Genomic DNA, 14,976 nt, shown 5'->3' on the forward strand with positions numbered 1-14,976 from the left:
GGTAAAAAGAGAATACATCAAATGCAGTTGTGGTATCCAGACAATGCTTTTAGAAATAACAATAAACCTGTATTATTGAATCTAATATGCAGAAAATACAACAGTTTAATTAACAGAGCAAAGTGTGTGAGAGAACACTAGAAAAGTGCAAAATGGAAATCTTTATTTAAGTACTTTAGATGGGAGCAGCTGGTTAGAGAAAGGGGCATGGGCACTGATGAATACCACTTGGGATAACTTAAATACAATGTTATGGCAAATCATGCACTGTAAACGTCCCCCTCCAGTCGCGTATTTGCTAAAAGTGCCCACTGGCACCAATTCTATTGCTCCCTTTAGTTTCCGTTCCTGGCCTAAGCAGATTTAGTATTTACAAAAATTCCTTATGTAGGGTGTGATAGGATACTGAAATTGTGTTTTCTTTTGTGTCTGGTAGAGTTAATAAAATCAAGGTTCAATCCATCAAGACATCTCCAGAGGAGAGGACAGTTTTTTTCTGTACCAAGAGCATGAAGCAAGAAAACAACAGCAGCACTGGCCCATTGACCCATGTGACCTCCAAGTCAGATGGATACCTGGTGGGGTGAAAGTGGGACATATGTTGTAGAGGTGGCTTACCGATCTTTTCTGCAGCTTCAGACAGTCCTTGATTTAGGAATGGCACTAATTCAAATGAAGACAACTTTTTGAATATAAACAAAGTGCTCTGAGCTCTTGGGAGCATGGGAGAGTACCGCGCAAGATGGGACAGACTCCGGCACCAAAACTAATATCCGTTTAATATTTCACAGGACTATCTGAAAAAGTATTTACCCATCCTGTGAGAGGAAGATATCCTGGTTGCAGAGTAAATTCCTGTGTAAAGAGGAGCTCTGCAGCAAGAGCTGGAGCAAAATTTGCCATCCCCACGGCCGGCAGGCTCCTAGGGTGAACGAGATGAACCTAACAGGCAGGATAGCCTGTGATTATCCAGTGCAATGGATTGGGCAATAGGGAACAGCACAGACCATTGACACATTGTATGTGTGGAAAATGCCTCTTTAATGAGATATGTGCACATCACAATTCATATAAACCCTGGCAGGAGCTGTACAAAACTACAAACCTCACTATACATCAATTCAATGCCTAACACTTGTCCTACCCTCCCTAATTGTCCCCTCCAATTACCCCAAACTCAATTGTGTGTCACTGATAACTCTACATCCTGAACTAACGTACCTTTAACTTCCTGCCTTCTGCAGACGTCTCCCTACTTCCGGCTCCCTTTCAAACTGCCTGACCCACCCCAGCAACAATAAAAATGATTAAATCCATGAACACCTTTTGACAAACCGCCACCCAGAAAAACTCCACTTAGAGTTTTTCTGCTACCCCAATACCAATGAACCAGGGCAACACCCCATCCCCCATTGATGCTGAAGACAAGACTTCAACTACATAACACCTCTTAGCCTAATTCCTAAAGCCACTCACAATTGCGTCAATTACAGATCCATCACTAAAACTGAAAGGTGTGTTCCGTCCTCCCTAAACAATTGTTCCCGTCATACCTCAACTCTTTGTGGAAGACTTGTCCTATTCCCTAGACTTTACAAAATTTGCAAATTTCTCTGTTCAGCTTCCTCCTCACCTTGTCAATGGTGGCTGGTCTCTCTGGCCCCCTCCACATTTCCGTGGGGATCACCTCTGTCCACAATAAATGTGCACCGCCCACCACCATTCAATACCCCTCAAATATGCCTTTATTAGTGCTAGCCCCTTCTCTCTCACCAAGTCGTTCTCCCACAAGTGGATTTCCAAGATGTCAGAACAGCCTTCAACCCCTAACATCTCATTTAACTGAGGTAGCAGTGCACTCCATAACTTCCTCCGTTTTCCCTGCCAACACACCCTCACCCCATGCTCCCCTAAGCCCAACCTTGTTCCATGTCGTCTCCCTCTTGCTAGTCTGTCAGCCTACTTCATGAATAAGTTTCCCACAATCTAAATGGCCATATCCTCTGAAGCTGGGCCCAGAGTGAACCCACGCTGAGACTATATGACAATTAGGCATTATGAGATGTGTGTTTTCCCTTGTCTAACATATCTCTTGTAGCAAGCAGGCAACAACCTCCTCAGTTTCATTGCCCTGCTTCTCCTTCCTGCCTCCCGCTGCTCCTATTAAAAAATGAGTGCTTCCCGTATTACCCTGCTGTTATGTTAAATATGTTAATACTTTCCGCTTTAGATCCATCCAATGCCCCTTCAACTGATCTCTCTAGACTCTGGCATTCCTCAATCCAATATACAGGACAAAATCTAGTGTCTTGGTAAGCCCCCAACCGAACCAAGGTACCCTGTCTTTTTTGATCCGTCTTCACCCATCCGAGGTATATCTCTAACTTGCTCCGTGTGCTTCTGTGTCTGACAACAGCAAACCTCCTTCCCACTGTTTACCTAGCAATTTGGACATTCGAAAGGCCCCAAAAAACATACAACTCATAAAATAGGAAAATAATATACATTCCTCTGCACACAGCACACTCCTGTCAACATATTAGTAATCAGGCTTCCTCCTCCGTCCTCTGCCCCCTTTTTCCCTCTCCCAACCTTCCAACTGCCTCATCCCCAGTTTGCCAACAGAGGGCACGTAAATCCACAACAACTTACCCATGAATGCAGTCACTTTAGAGCATCCTCTCTCCATCATACCCATGATGAAATGTACTAGTTCCTCTCCTCTCATCCACTCTACTTCTTCCCAGTTTCTCTTTTTTGCTCCTGAAACCAATAACTCTCACCATGCATGCCCATATGCCTTCCTCATCAACTGTGCCAGGGACCCTACTACCAGCTGCAGCATTCTCTTACACGGTCTGCCACAGTTCTTCTGGCATCCTTGTCTGATCTCTGTCTGCTCCCAAAGCTAGACCATGGAACCTCGACCACTGTAAATAAGACAAAGCATCCTCTATGTCGTTGTTGATCCCTGGTATGTGCTCTGTTCTAAATACAATGTTGGGTCTCAGACAAACCAACAAACATACCCTCAAAAACGTCAGGACCTGCGTATCCCTGGCTGAATGCTTGTTCACGAGGTGCACAACAGCCATATTGTGTACATGGACCAATGCTCTTTTGTTGGAAAACTCGTCACTCCAGACATACAATACAACCACTAGTGGGAAAAACTCCAAGTAATGTTCCTCCCTCAATGTCACCACTCCTCCAGCCACTGTTCCACATTCCAGTGTCACTGTGCAATATAGTCAAAACCTTAACCCATCCAATCCCTCTGCTGCATCTGAGAATATTTGAGCCTTCCATTCCTTTTCTTCTCCCAATCTTGTCAGGGATGCCCCATTGAAATGCTCTTAAACAACCTTCCACATTCTCAAATCCTCCTTCACCCCAGCCTTAATCCGTACCCTGTGATGTAGTAGGTTCAGTCTTGACGAAACCAGCACCAAATGACTACAAAAAGTCTGTCCTGCCTCCACCACTCTACAAGCAAAGGTCAAAAGTCCCAACGATACTTGTACCTCCCGTACCATCCCTTTGTTCTTTGTCAACATTGTGTCAATTAAATTCACCATGGCCCTTGACTTACTCTACAGCAACCATGCCTTTATTTCACGGCTTCAATCTCAATCCCCAAAAATGTCAGAAGTTTCCTCTGCTCCACTGTCTTCATTTCCACCAAGGAGACCCCTACGTCATCCATGAGCTCCTGAAAACAGTCCAACATTCGCTGGCAGTCTGTGAAGCCAGGTTGGTCTAAAAAAAGAAAAAATTATCTATGTAATATGTCACTGTTGTGTAACCTGTCACAAATGTTAAAAGTCATTGCCATATTAAGCGATTGGAACATGCCTATTTTACCTCGCACTCACAAGACTGCTCTAGTAGCTGCCAAACTGAAGGTTAATCAAAAGTCCAAGGAGGATGCTTCACTATATTTGTTAAAGTCTAGTGCTAAATTTTATGGAGGACGTAACAAAGCTGGGAAAATTCTCGCCAACTATCTAAAGGTTAAGCACAATAAACTGAACATCGATTCCATTTATGATGCCAACTCTGTTCTCCAATACAAAGATGCTGATATTCTTAATGAGTTCTACCGTTTCTATAAGAATTTGTATTCTTCTGAAACTCAGCCCTCCCCTCACTCTCTCACGCACTTTTTTTCCAGCATTCAGAAACCTGAGCACTTTCCTCTTGACTTGACCCATTTAGAATCTGACATCTCTAAAAAGGAATTGACCACTGCACTTCAACATCTTAAACTAAACAAGGCTCCGGGGCCGGATGGTTTCACTGTGGAATTTTATTTCCACTTTTCCAAGTCATTCATTCCAAAACTCCATTCTCTCCTGAGTTTGTTCACTGTCCTTGGAAGATCCTAAGGATCCTTTTCTGATGCCCACATATGCTTAATTCCCAAAGAAGGAAAGGACGCCAAGCACTGTAAGAATTATAGGCCCATTTCCCTAGTAAATATTGATTACTAAATATTTGCCAAGGTGTTAGCTGCCCGACTAGACCTTCTGTTTCCGGACCTTTTGGGCGAGGAACAGTCTGGTTTTGTGAAGGGCCGCTACATAACTGACAACACTAGATTACTGTTTAATATCTTGTCTAAATCCCCACATCTACAACATTCTCTTACAGCCATCGCCCTAGATGCCGAAAAGGCGTTTGATAGGGTTGAATGGCCCTACCTTTTCCACACTCTAGGTTGGTTTGGCTTTGGTCCCAAATTTATTTCCCTGATTTCCCTCTTGTACTCTGGCCCACGCGCGGCGGTTTGTGCCAATGGTCAGGTTTCCCCCTTCTTTGATCTCGGAAGAGGAGTCCGTCAGGGTTGTCCCCTTTCCCCTTTTCTTTTTAACCTGGCATTGGAACCCTTCCTTTCCAAATATCGCCAAAATCCCAATATTCGTGGTTTTCAGACTGCGAACTCCCACGTTAAACTTGCTGCTTATGCAGATGATATTCCGCTCTTCCTTTTCAATCCTACAGATTCCATCCCTGCTTTTCTGGAGGAAGTACGGAATTACTCCCGCATTTCAGGCTATAAACTTAACATGATAAATGCAAGATCCCGCCCCTCACAAAATTCACATTTAAACCCAACTTCAGCGCTTCCAACTTCACTTGGAGTCCTTCCCACATTAAGTATTTAGGTTTACACATTACCCCCTCCATACCTACTACTGTTTCCCTTTGCCTAACTAAATGTTTTCAAACATTATCGGACTTAGCAACCAGATGGCACCCTCTTTATTTATCTTGGTGGGGCCGTCTCGATACTATCAAAATGATGCTATCCCCTATAATCCTCTATACTATCTCCAACATTCCTGTGCCTATTTCCTCTAAATTCTTTAAGAAGATTAACACAGTCTTATCCTCCTTTTTGTGGAACAACAACAAACCTAGAATGTCCCTTACTAGATTGATCAGTCCTGTTTCAGATGGTGGAGTGAATTTCCCAGACTTTCCCGCCTACCAGAAAGCCTTTTTGTTGCGCCAAGCTTCCTTCTGGTTGCAGGACCCCACTTCTCCCTGTCCCCTTTGGGCTTAGGTTGAGCGCCTTTTCCTTTCCCCCTTTTCTTTTGCTGAGTATATTTCTTTTTCTCTGAAGCCTCCTTCGACCTCCACCCCCATCCATCAGTACACCTCCAAGGTTCTCCTCTCCTCTAAACCCACCCCTCCCACTACCATTGCTGAATTCCTCTCTTCCACCATTTGGCATAATATTTATCTCCTGATCCACAATAAACCATTTTATTGGAAATCCTGGAGGCATAAAGGGTTAGTTTGGGTATCGCAACTGTTTTCATGTTCCACCTTTCTGCCCTTCTCGACTCTTTGCTCTTCCTTTGACCTACCCCCATCTTTTGCTCCTAAATACCTTTTACTTAAATCAGCAGTTCTCACTACGTACAACCAGCTTTTGCAAACGCAAACACCACCTCTTTCTACCTCCTCACTCACTACTCGACTTCACTCTCTCCTACGCTCTACTCCCAAAGCTTCTGTTCTCTATAAGTACCTCCATGCCCATGAATCTATGAGACTCAAATCCAAAGTGGAGGAGCAATGGGAGCATGACTTTTATACTTCCTGGTCCATGTTTGTGTGGGACAAGTTATGGATTAAGATTCGTAAATCATCTAGAGCGGCGTCCCTCACACAGTCTCTATTCTTCCTCTACAATAGGTTACTATATACACCTTCTACTCTTAACAAGCGATTTCTAACTACCCCAGATGTTTGCTAGTCTTGCTCTTCTCCGAATGCCACCCTGTTCCACATGCTGTTTCTTTATAAACCTATACATGATTTTTGGATACAGGTTTGGGCTCAAATTAATGTAATTTTCAATACTCATATTATTTTTTCTCCTACTCACGTTTTTCTGGGTAGCCTAACTAGCCTTTCGCCTTACTGGGACGACATTGATGGTGATTTTCGTATTGTTGATTTGTTGTTAGCTGTTGCGTTCCAGCAGATAACTATTAATTGGAAGGCCTCAACTAACGTTTCCTTTAAGGCTTGGTGGTACAATGTTTGCCATAATCATAAGCTTGATACTGCTTTTGTTTTCCCTCCTCACATGGCCGCGAAATGTGCAGAACTATGGCTCCCTGTTACACTGTATTTAGATAATTGGGCTCTCCACTCCTTTTACCCAACGCCGTCCCAACAAGAGGTTCCTAAACCTCCTTGAATACCCTTTGCATTTCCTTTTATTTTCCTTACCATTTGTTATTGAACATTTTTTCCTGATTGCTTATCGACCCATTGCATTATTTTTGTCATATTTACTGCTCATGATTTACCCATTTACTCATGCTATTGAACTTGCTGTATTATTTTTCGTTGATTGATCTTGTTCCCCCCTCCTTTTAGTTGTCCCTCACTTTTCTGTATACTGTTCTTTGGTACCTTGCATTTTGATTAATAAAGTCTTTTTGAAACTTAAAAAAGTTATTGCCGGAATTAGCTTAATTTTTTCAAAAAGGAAATGGAGCATTTCATGGGCAAAGCTTTGTCTACGCATCATCTTTAGCCAAACTAAATTCCCCAGCAGCTTACAGTCAACGGGATGGTGAAATGCTGGCTTAATGTCAGTCTTAGGTATGCATGCCCCAGGGCCCACCCTGTTCACCAGTTCTATTGCCACATCTACCGACAAGTAAGAGACTGCAGACAAATCTTCCAATATGAAATTATTCACTGACTGTCTCTTTGTCCATTACAAATGCTGGACAAGCATGGACTGTCCTTTTTCTTTTTTCAGGGACCTCCCCAATTGGGGACACAATCTAATTTTCCATGGGCCATTCATCAAATGACTATGCTATCTTTCTTGAACCTCTTTATCCTATTTTACTTGTATAACCAGTGTGTGTTCCCTCACTGAGTGTAGGTTATCTGCCTATCTCCAACACTGAGGCCCTATGTAGCGCAATTGCAACTCATCCTAAAATGCCAACAAATTCTTATCCTGGTCCTCCCAATACTCTTACCATCGACCCCAGCCTGTTGCTGCTGTTGCCACTGTCCACCTGTAAAAGCTTCTGATCCCCCAGCTTGCCCCCCGCAGTGTATAAGGGGTGCCTTGCTCTGCACTGGGGACATTTGTTCGACAATTTACAGTAGTCCTGGTTGCAAAACCCCCTGCTGTAGGCCCAGCATGCTCTCTCTGGGCCTGACAGTCCTCTACCCACTGTTCCCATCCCTCTGTGGGTGGCACGCCCTTTAAAGGGTTGATATACCAATGACAAACCACTTAATGTGAAGATAGTCTGTGCCGAACACACTGGTCCCGTCGTATAGAGCCACAAGTCATTGTCCAATTCCCCCCACTGCTGACCACATCCACTGCCAGCCCTGCCCTAAATTCCTCATTTTACCGTACTCAAGCATAACCCCCAAATGTGACATGGGGATTCTGGTAAATGTCCATATACTTAAACAAATCCACACACCTGTTCGGGAAATTCTTACAATTTACACTGCCATACATGAGAACGGTCGCTGTCCAGTTTTCAATAGTTACTTGGACCATAGGGCATTTAGCCAATACTTTTTCTTCTTCCTTTGATTCCTCATTTTCCCTGACTTCTCTTTGCATACATTTGAATATCTCCATGCATTTTATTTTGCAAATTCTATCCTTTGTTGAAGCCATCTGCTGGCACCCAAAGGTTTGGTTATCCCAGTGTAGGGCAGTTTCTTTACTTTAAGCTCTTTGCTCTCTTTCTTATCTTCCTCCTTCTCCCCTTGCCCTGTTTTGCCACCTTCTATCGTCAGTCTCCTTAGTGCCTTCCTCACTTTCTCCATGTCTGCTTTCTTCTGTAGGGTTATCGGTAAGTCCTCCCCCTTTTTCCTTACCTTTTCCCCTTTGTCCTCTGTCCTGACTCCCCTGTCTGCTACATATGTCCCTTTACCCAATCTCCCCCCCATTGCATCTCCTAGACCCCAACTTCCACCTCTTTAGAAACAAGGACCGGCAGCACCGTCTCCGAAACTTGCTACCTGGTTTCAGGGTTGGCACCCGCACTGAAGCTTGCCTTTTTGCCAGCCTTCCATGCTCCATGACCTCTGTCCCCTTATCTACCTAGGTTTTCGGCCTCTCTTTTTCCCTCATTCCAGGCATTTCATCATCAACCACTCTGCAAGATCTACAGGTGGATCCCCACTGAAACAAGAAGAGCGGTCACCGAGGCCTTCGTCAGCAGCAGGTTGGACTACGGAAACGCCCTCTATGCAGGAGCCTCGGCCAAACTCCTGAAACGACTTCAACTCATTCAGATCGCCTCTGCACGCCTGATCCTTGACATCCCTCGCCACAGCCACATCAGACCCCACCTGAGAGACCTGCACTGGCTCCCTGTCAACAAGAGGATCACCTTCAAGCGCCTTACCCACGCACCCAAAGCATTTCACAACACCAGACCAGCATACCTCAACCGACGACCCAGCTTCTACACCCTCAACCGCCAGCTCCGCTCCACCGACCTCGCCTTCGCCACAGTCCCCCGCATCTGAAGAGCAACCTCCGTGGCAGATCGTTCTCCCACCTCGCCACCAAGACCTGGAACACCCTCCCCATCCTCCTAAGGCAGACTCAGGACCTACTAACCTTCAGAAGACTTCTCAGACCATACTCTCACATCCTTCTGGAGTCGTAGAGCCTCACCAAACTCTCCTGCATCATTCGCCGCTATCAAACGTGAAAGTGAAGTGTCAACAAGGCCCAATGTAGCAGCCCCTTGAAAATTCTATTCTGACTCACCCCCTTAATCCAGACCCACCTGCCCTCCTGTCCTAAACTCCTCTCACCAGATGCTTTGTGTGTCTGATCTTGCTCGCATCTGCTCTCTGTTCTACCACCATCCCACCCCAGTCCAACCCCTAAATCACCTCACTCTTCTCCTGGCACCATTTGGAACAAAAGCTTGGTCCTAAACTGCCCGCGCAGCGGATTTAGCGCTGCCGCGGACTCAAGGAAAACACACTCTTCTTGCCGCCATTACCGGCGAACCGCGAGGCCACACCCTCGCCCCCCGCCCTGACCTTAAAAAGACGCTGATTGCAAGTGCCTGGTCAGAACCACTTTCTCTCCTGAGGCGGAAGCCGAGAGCATGACTAAGAAACTTTATTTTAAAAATTTGAGAGTCACCAATTGTTGTGTTTTTAAACTCACCTCACTCTTCTCCTGGCACCATTTAGGACAAAAGCTGGATCCTAAAGTGCCCGCGCAGCGGATTTAGCACTGCTGCGGACTCAAGGAAAACGCACTCTTCTTGCCACCATTACCGGCGAGCCGCGAGGCCACGCCCCCTTCGAGGCCACGCCCCCCGCCCTGACCTTAAAAAGACTCTGATTGCAAGCGCCTGGTCAGAACCACTCTCTCTCCTGAGGCGGAAGCCGGGAGCACGACTAAGAAACTTTCTTTTTAAAATTTGAGAGTCACCAGTTGTTGTGTTTTTAAACTCACCTCACTCTTCTCCTGGCACCATTTAGGACAAAAGCTTGATCCTAAACTGCCCGTGCAGCTGATTTAGCACTGCCGCGGACTCAAGGAAAACACACTCTTCTTGCCACCATTACCGGCGAGCCGCGAGGCCACGCCCCCTTCGAGGCCACGCCCCCCCGCCCTGACCTTAAAAAGACGCTGATTGCCAGCGCCTGGTCAGAACCACTTTCGCTCCTGAGGCGGAAGCCGGGTGCACGACTAAGAAACTTTTTTTTTTTAATTTGAGAGTCACCAATTGTTGTGTGTTTAAACTCACCTCACTCTTCTCCTGGCACCATTTAGGACAAAAGCTGGATCCTAAACTGCCCGCGCAGCGGATTAAGCGCTGCCGCGGACTCAAGGAAAACACACTCTTCTTGCCACCATTACCGGCGAGCCGCCAGGCCACGCCCTCTTCGAGGCCACGCCCCCCGCCCTGACCTTAAAAAGACACTGATTGCAAGCGCCTGGTCAGAACCACTTTCTCTCCTGAGGCGGAAGCCGGGAGCACGACTAAGAAACTTTATTTTTAAAATTTGAGATTCAACAATTGTTGTGTTTTTAAACTCACCTCACTCTTCTCCTGGCACCATTTAGGACAAAAGCTTGATCCTAAACTGACCGCGCAGCGGATTTAGCGGTGCAGCGGACTCAAGGAAAACACACTCTTCTTGCCGCCATTACCGGCGAGCCGCGAGGCCACACCCCCTTCGAGTCCACGCCCATCCCATCCTTGTCCCCCCATTTAACCATGTGCACCTCCGGGACACGCAGCGGACGGGCGCAGCGGGCGCGCCGTTTGCGCGCCAATGGCATGCCTAAGGCAAGCCCGTCTTCGCCCATGATCGCCAAGACATCGCCTCTCGCCTGGCCAAGCTCCACGGGAACTCCACCACTATGATAGAGAATTCCTTGCCGCCCTGAACCCCGGACAGAGTTGCGAGGAGATATCAGGCAACCTCGGACAGATATGTCTTCAATGTAAGTCCTGCCATTTTTCTACACCCAGTCCCCGCCTAACTCACCTCACTCTTCTCCTGGCACCATTTAGGACAAAAGCTGGATCCTAAACTGCCCGCGCAGCGGATTTAGCACTGCTGCGGACTCAAGAAAAACGCACTCTTCTTGCCACTATTACCGGCGAGCCGCGAGGCCACGCCCCCTCCGAGGCCACGCCCCCGCCCTGACCTTAAAAAGACACTGATTGCAAGCGCCTGGTCAGAACCACTTTCTCTCCTGAGGCGGAAGCCGGGAGCACGACTAAGAAACTTTATTTTTAAAATTTGAGAGTCACCAATTGTTGTGTTTTTAAACTCACCTCACTCTTCTCCTGGCACCATTTAGGACAAAAGCTTGATCCTAAACTGACCGCGCAGCGGATTTAGCGGTGCCGCGGACTCAAGGAAAACACACTCTTCTTGCCGCCATTACCGGCGAGCCGCGAGGCCACACCCCCTTCGAGTCCACGCCCATCCCATCCTTGTCCCCCCATTTAACCATATGCACCTCCCGGACGCGCAGCGGACGGGCGCAGCGGGCGCGCCGTTTACGCGCCAAGGGCGCGCCTAAGGCAAGCCCGCCTTCGCCCATCATCGCCAAGACATCGCCTCTCGCCTGTCCCCCTGGCCAAGCTCCACGGGAACTCCACCACTATGATAGAGAATTCCTTGCCGCCCTGAACCCCGAACAGAGTTGCGAGGAGATATCAGGCCACCTCGGACAGACATGTCTTCAATGTAAGTCCTGCCATTTTTGTACACCCAGTCCCCGCCTATCTAGGCACAAATTAGGCGCGCCTAAACAAACCCCTCTTATCATCTTCCAACTGAATGTTAGGTCCCTCGTAAAACATCATTTAGAAGTAAATACTCTCCTACTTGAAGAGAACCCTGACATTCTCTTTCTATGTGAAACCTGGCTTCGTGATGACATGATTAGTCTACCTAACCTCACGCTACAAGAGAGCTACTTAATGAAAACGCTAAATAGAGACGCCAGAGGCGGCGGAATAGCAATCATCTATAAAAAGCAATTTATCTGCTCCTTTATTAAGGAAACTATCTCGGGCTGTGAAAGTGCTCGATTCAAGATCACGACGGGCCCCCACTTTTCCCTATCTGGCCTCTACATCTATCGACCCCCCGGACCTGCTTCTAAATTCATCGAAGCTCTCCTTGAAGTGGCAAACTCCTTAGTGGTGGGTTCGGCCAATTTCACCATACTAGGAGACCTTAATCTTCATTTCGACCTGACTCAGGACTCTACCATCAAAAACCTCCTGGCCGACTTTTCAGCCTTACAACTATACCCTTTAATCCAGGCCGGTACTCACTCGGCCGGGCATATACTAGACCCTGTCTTCACTAACATCCCGGAGATTAGGACAGAGGCGCCCAAACCTATGGGATGGACAGATCATTACCTAATTAAAATTACTATATTGGTTAGAGAAACGTTTAACAAGGCTGAGCCTACTCGCCGCCTAAAGAGACCTTGGCACAAACTTTTAACCAGCGACCTGCACTACACTTTAGGAGAATTCCATCATGAGGCACATATGGACATCAACACGACATACGCTGCCTTCCATGATTGGATTACTAGTGGACTAGATGCCCTCATCCCAACCAAATGGACTAAGGGGCGCAGCTCTCCCTCCAACCCATGGTATAACGACACCTTGAAATCCATGCGGAAGGACTGCAAGACAGCCGAACGAGTCTGGAGACGGGAATATAATGATAGGAATAAAGCTTTCTATTTAGCCAAACAAAAACTCTACCATAAAGCTATTTGCTCCGGGCGCGCCTCCTTCTATGCAGAAGAAATTAACTCTAGTCCGAACACCGCTAAAGTTATTTTTAAACTGGTTGAAGAACTGCAGAACAGCAGATCCCCTTCCTCCAGTATCACCTCCGCGCAGCAATGTGAGGACCTTGCTACGTTCTTTGTAGAAAAAGTACAAAAAATCTACAAATCATTCCCACAGCACTCTTTTGACCCACCTAACCCCACTAACTCCATAAGTAATGGCACCACCATGATGCTTATACCAGAAATCTCGCATGAGGACCTAACTAAAATCTGCAGGAAAGTCAAATCTGGATCTCCAGCAGACCCGATGAGGCCGGCCCAATTCATCAAATCTTTAGAATTTTTTCTGCCTTCCCTGGCCTCTATACTGAATCTCTCCTTTTCTTCGGCCAGAGTCCCGACCATGTGGAAACAAGCTTGGGTCTCCCCCATTATTAAGAAGCCGACTCTAGACCCATCCAAACTGGAGAACTTTAGACCTATCTTGTTGCTCCCATGGCTGTCTAAACTTGCAAAGGCCCATGTAAACAACGTCCTGTCCCAACATATGGATCAAAACAACATCTTGGACCCATCCCAAAACGGGTTCAGGCCGGGCCACAGCACTGAGTCTGCCCTCCTGGCAACGTCTGAACACCTCCGGACGATACTCGATGCCGGTCAGAATGCTGCGCTGATTCTGCTAGACCTCAGCGCAGCCTTTGACACGGTTTCTCATAACATTCTGTAAAATCGTCTGGCCACAATAGGAATCTCAGGTCTTGCCTTGGAATGGTTCCGCTCCTTCCTGAAAGACAGATCCTTCCGGGTGTCAGCCCCCCCCGTTTCTCTCCCAGCCCCACTCCATCGGACAGAGAGTCCCTCAGGGCTCTGCACTTAGCCCATCCCTTTTCAATCTATATGTGCAGCCACTCGCCGCAGTGGCTAAGGAGTGGAACCTCACGCTGGTGTCATACGCAGATGACACGCAGCTGGCCTTCACTCTCACCGAAGGTCCTTCTACCTCGTCCTCAAGATTTAGGGATGGCCTGGCTGCAGTAGCCCAGTGGATGACGGATAACTGCCTGCAGCTTAATGCAGGCAAGACGGAGGTGCTGCTCCTCGGAAGGAATACCAGCTACTGGAATGAGCACTGGTGGCCCTCGTCGTTGGGCACCATTCCACCACCTAAATCCCTGGTCAAAAACCTAGGCGTCTGGATGGACTCCTCGCTTAGCTTCCAGACCCACACAAATAAAGTGGCAGCTACTTGTGTGGGCCTGTTGAGGAGCCTCAACCCAATACTCAGCTTTTTTGACTCCAAGGTTCGTCAACTGATTGTCCAAGCCACAATTCTCTCCCGCTTGGACTACTCCAATGTTTTACTTCTAGGCGCCAACAAAGCGGAGATAGCGTGACTGCAACGCGTGCAGAACACTGCAGCAAGAGCCTTGGTCGGTCTCCCCCACAGATGTTCGGTCAGAGCTACTATTCGAAAGCTGCACTGGCTACCCATCGAATCTCGAATCCAGTTTAAAACCCTCATCATGACATATAAAATCCTTAAAACCGGATGCCCAGAACTTCTGCGCCCACTCCTAACACCGTATGTGCCACAGCGCAACCTGCGCTCACTAGGCCAGCACCTAATGATTGTACCCCGCACAAAGCTTTGCCGTACGGGAGGTCGCTCCTTCAGGGTTTTGGGAGCCAAGCTCTGGAACGCCTTGCCACTGCACATTCGCTCCTTGGAAAATCTGTCTGCTTTCCGGAAAGCCATCAAAACCCACCTGTTCCCCCCTCCTTAGGTCTCCTGTCTGTCTTCCTCTTCTTCCTCTGTAGAGCTCCTTGTGGTTCCTTAGCGCCGGGACGCCTCTTTGCTGAGGCAGCTGTTGCACTCTACCAAAATGCTAACATAACATAACAATTGACCCTCCCAATTGCTTTCTTCATCATGGCCTTTCCTTTGCCTTGAATCAACCAACCCCTGTTGCCCCTCATCACTCCTGAATCTTCGTCATCCAATGCTCGCTCTAGCAACAGCTCCATCTCGGCCTAGGCCTTATCCATAATTGCCCCCTGCAACATTGCTCCCTTTCCTCTCCCCCTCGAAAAACGTATCCCCTGTAGCCACTCAGGCTACCAAGTGCTGCATCCCACATTAGCTC

Source organism: Lissotriton vulgaris, chromosome 1_2, assembly GCF_964263255.1.
Source record: "Lissotriton vulgaris chromosome 1_2, aLisVul1.2, whole genome shotgun sequence".
In the NCBI taxonomy this organism is placed as follows: domain Eukaryota; kingdom Metazoa; phylum Chordata; class Amphibia; order Caudata; family Salamandridae; genus Lissotriton; species Lissotriton vulgaris.